The 4,921-nt window shown below is 37.8% G+C and overlaps 1 pseudogene; it reads left to right on the forward strand.

Moving 5' to 3' along the window:
- The first annotated feature begins 1,491 nt into the window (after positions 1–1,491).
- LOC101586624 lies at positions 1,492–2,388 on the forward strand (annotated as a pseudogene).
- Positions 2,389–4,921: the final 2,533 nt, after the last annotated feature.

Raw genomic sequence — 4,921 nt, forward strand, 5'->3', positions numbered from 1 at the left:
CAAATAAAATGATAAGAAACTGAGTTTTTTGTGCAGACCTCAGACTGGTCAAGATCAAAACAGTGCAGCTGTGAACTTATAGTACTCCTCTGAAAACGCTTTCTTTGTTTTGAATATATACCCCAACATTTGAAGCTATGAGTCTCCCTAACATCCCGCATTTCTTAGGATTTCCTCTGGTGTTCAGGGTGGGATTGCTTTCTTCAACAGCATGAAGTACCAGAAACCTTTCTCCTGTAGTCCCACCTTGTCTTTCACACCAATCAAAAACTGTACCTCCTCACACTCAAAATAATCAAGCTTTTTTATGACTATCAGTGTTATAGCATTTACATTATGTTAATTCTCTTAGCTATTTAAATAGTATATTCTCAAATATTTTAAATGCCTTTACCACAATGCTGAAATCCAAAATTTCTTCAATTAAACTGGGAAACTAGCTGTGTAGAAATATTGTGTACCCATGTTGTGTGAATTATGTACCTAGAAAATTGCAAATTATTAGAGCAGTAATCCCCAGCTACAATTTTAAACATGTTTATTTTGTTTGCCTATTTATTCTGTATTTAGATGAGTATAAGCCCAAATAAACATTAGTGACCGTGACAAAACTCTCCTTTGATATGTTACATATCTAGCATGCCTGTTTAATTTAGTTAGCTATAGTACTGAATTGAACTTATAGGCTTGATCTCAAAATGGTCAAGCTGCTAATTTTAGGATTCTGGGATGAGCATTTCAATTGAGACCATCTCCACAAATCATAGATCCCAACTAAAACTCACAGGATTGTCTTTATGTATCATAAAAATAAAGCACAGCTCAAACCTGCATGTCTGAATGGATATTACATTGCATTTTCTCTCCATTGAAGACATGGACAAGTACAAGTGGTTTTCATTCTGTACTATAGATCAAGGTTCGGTGAAATCCTTTCTTTTACTAAAAAGTCCCTTCATACTAGGACCTTTATGTCAAAACTGATCCTAGAAATTGAAGGACAAATGTTGCCAAGTTTTCTTCTGTGCTCCCCACTACTCCCTCTAGGCAGCATTTAAGTTCTGGTTGTAACACCTATATACAGAGTATTCATTCCCAAATCTTAACTAATTTTCTAGGTATCTGCAATACACAGACTATCAGATATGCAAAGCTGGGGTGCTACAGCACTTATTATCCCAAAACTACCTACCTCTCTCTCTATCTCTCTATCACTATCTCTATCTCTCTCTGTCCTTCCTCTATGTATGTATGTATGTATGTATGTATGAATGTATGTATGTATGTATGTATGTATCTGTCTGTCTGTCTGTCTCTGTATAGAATGATGAGGTTAGATATTATCTGTTTTGTGTGTAACATGGAGAATATAGATATATACTTTCTAGTCTATACTATTTTCCCAAGAGGTTTCTCTATAAAAAAGAGGGGCAGCATGGTGCTGAAGCTGGGGTGATGAAGCAAAACTGACAGGATGATTCCTGACTGACCATGGCAGATGAGCTGTGGCCGATCAGTCCACTCAAGAACCTGCTAGCCAGCGGCTTTGGCGGTGTGTGCCTGGTGTTTCTGGGACACCCTTTGGACACTGTCAAGATCTGACTGCCGACACAGCCACCAAATTTCCCTGGACAGCCTCCTATGTATGCCAGGACCATTGACTGCTTTCAAAAGACTCTTACTAGGGAAGGCATCATAGGTCTGTACTGGGGCATGGCAGTCCTTATCATTGGGGTCACCTCCATGTACTTCTTTGGGTTTGGTCTGGGAAAGAAACTACAGCAGAAATCCCCAGAAGATACACTGAGCTACCCCAAATATTTTCTGCTGAGATGTTATCTTGTGTATTTAATAAGAATCATGACCTCTGTTGAATGGCTCAAGTGCTTATGGAAGAGTTAGACTTCTTCAGGAGAAACCAAATACAATGGAGCCTTGTACTACACATAACAGCTGTACCAGGAATCTGGAATTCAAGGCATTTATAAAGGCACTGTGCTCACCCTCATGAGACATGTTTCAGCCAGTGGGATGTATTTTATGACATACACATGGCTGAAGAATATTTTCACTCCAGAGGAAAAACGTGTCAGTGACCTCATTGCTCCTCAATCCTGATAGCTGGGGAAATTGCAGGGATCTTCAACTGGGCTGTAGCAGTCCCTCCAGATGCTCAAGTCTCACTGACTTGACTTCCTGGAAAATAGACTGAACCTCCTGGAAAATACGATAAGGGCTTCAGAGATGTTCTGAGAGAGCTGATCCAGAAAGAAGGAATCATATCCTTGTACAAAGGGTTTAATGCAGTGATGACCCGAGCCTTCCCAGCCAATGCAGCCTGTTTCCTTGGGTTTGAAGTTCCTTAACTGGCTTGCCCCCAGCCTGTGAAACTGAAGGCTGCTGAAGGCTCTGGATGATGGATACTCATGGAGGAGAAGCAATAGACAAGACTAGGCAGTCCTGAAGAGTGAAGGGGAGATGTGGTGGGATCAGAGTTCTGAACATGGACTAAAACTGTTGCCTTAATGATGTCTACTTTCTATGAGTTGGTGTACCATTTTGAAACTTGAATTCACTCAAAGGATTTGGGGATGAAAAAACTAGCTTTTTGACAAGATACCATCTGTGGCCAGTGCTTTTTACCCGCTGGCCCCTCTATTCTTTGCTAAAGAGGTGATATCATTCTCTCATTGAAATGCGTATTTTCACCCAGAAACTGAGATATTTTTCCAACCCTAGTCAGGAAAATCAACTGATTTCCAGGGTGCCACCTAATTCTGGGCTGCACACAAGGGTGTTGCCTTAAAGCCTACATCTGTCTATCCAAGTGCACTGGGTGGATATGCCTGAGGAGCAGGTGGACTGTTAACACATCAGATTTTAAGTTTTTAACACAAGCATATAATAAAAATAATAAAGCTAGAATAGTATGATTTCTCAGGAGTAGGTGGAGAACTTTCCATCCTACACAGTGAGGAGAGTCCCAGACTACTGGGATAATTGCAAAACCCTGTGGTATAAGAAGGCTATTTTCCCATACTCTTTTCTCAGGAGTGTGTGTCTATGAAACAGTAAGTACTATTTCTAATTTTAAAAAAAACTGAATGAAAGCAAAACTTAGAGAGTTGTGCAGAGTATTTGCTCTTAACTAAGTCCCCTTCCAAAAGTCTAACAGTATAATTTAGGATAATCTTTGCTGCCATTATAGCCATTTGATTTTAGTAACTCAAAGTTCTATGGAAAAAAATCTTTTTCAGTATATGTTCTGCTGAAGCAAGCACAAAAGGCATCTTTTTAACATGTGCCCGTGTGTGTTACAGAGACTATCTGCATAATTGGAAATCTTCAGTATATATTTACTTTTAATATTTTAATTAAATTTGAACATTTAAGGCATAATAGTTAGGCAATACATAGAAAATCACCTTTTGCCCATCTTTCTCCAAGGTGTGAGGCTTTCATTTCGTACAGGACCTGATTGTCCTTGTTGGATATTGACCACAAATCTCCCCTTCACAATGCCCAGCCAGGCTAAGGAAGTCTAGAATTCTGTTTACAGATACGGAGTGCATTTTTTCTTTATTTCCAGCAATAGTAATTTTACTTTGATCTCACAACCACCAAGCCATTAACCATGAGGAAGCTCATAAGCAAGATACAAGGCAGGCAATGTCTGTGATTTCCAAGAGAAGGTCATAACCCTGAATTTTTTTTAAATAACTATTACAATGAGGAACAGGGTATAACCACAAAAGGAATAGTTATAATTTATGCCTGACTTACTTCAGCGGAATATAGTTTATTTATAAACTGCTTATGGCAAACTCTGTATGCCCCTGTTCTATGCATGTGCTGAACTGTCTTCTGGTAAATTATTTAAATTACACCTAGCAGTAATTCCTGAGGACTTTCATACTTCATTTTCTCTATTAATGTAACAGGGAAAAGCTGCTTTGCAAGGATTGCTCTAAATTCCCAGAGTGTGAGTTCCAGACTCTATGTGTTGCATTATGCCTGTCAAAAAACTTGTCTTCTCCTGAAATTTATTACTGAAGTTTCTCCACCCGAGCTACTCATTGAAGCCTTACAGAAAGCTCATACATGATTTAAGCAGCTAACAGCACTGAAAGAAATAGGTCAGGTTAAAAAAAAAAAACCTGAATTTAAGCTACCTTCACTTATTACTTATGCAAGATTATGCATAATTTAGCACACTGCTGAATATGCAAGGACAGAATAATTGTTTACCAAAATATTTACTCTGAGTCTGTACCAGTGTTTTACTGAGATAAGGCGACTTCTCAGCATTTGCTAATCACTTTTGAATTAAAAAACAATGAGTGAGTTTTTGATTGGGTTGATAACTGCATAACAGTATATGTAAACAGAGATCTTGCTTAACAACTTCATTCAAGTAAAATACATGGGAGTGTTCTACAGACTGAACAGTTTCATTAAAGTCATGCCATTTTCGCACACATTTCTTTTTCGTTTTGTGTGTAAGCCATTCACCCCCACCCTCACTCCCAGACAAGTGTGCAGCAAATGCCTGCAAAAAATAAACTATATTTTTTCTAATTTAAGAAAAGAATTGGGCAAAATTTTTAAAATCTAGAGGTAGGCTAAACATATGAAAAGGCACTAATATAAAATAGCAATGTTTCTTAAAAATAGTGTCATTAGGTCAGCTATTTGCCAAACATAACTGTTTGGCAGAATATATGCCTTTCTTGGTATAATAATATTTTTACTTGTAGCTTTCCACAAGAACATTTTTTTCCAAAGAGAAAGAGTTTTGCTCCTGAGTGGAAGCATTTTTCAGTGCTAACTCTAAATTTAAAAAAAAAATCAGTATGCCCTAAATAATATTTTTAAAACTTCATAAAACCATTTTACTTTTTACATTGAAAAAATGGTTCAT

This window comes from Octodon degus, unplaced genomic scaffold (assembly GCF_000260255.1).
Source record: "Octodon degus isolate 3935 unplaced genomic scaffold, OctDeg1.0 scaffold00244, whole genome shotgun sequence".
Lineage (NCBI taxonomy): Eukaryota > Metazoa > Chordata > Mammalia > Rodentia > Octodontidae > Octodon > Octodon degus.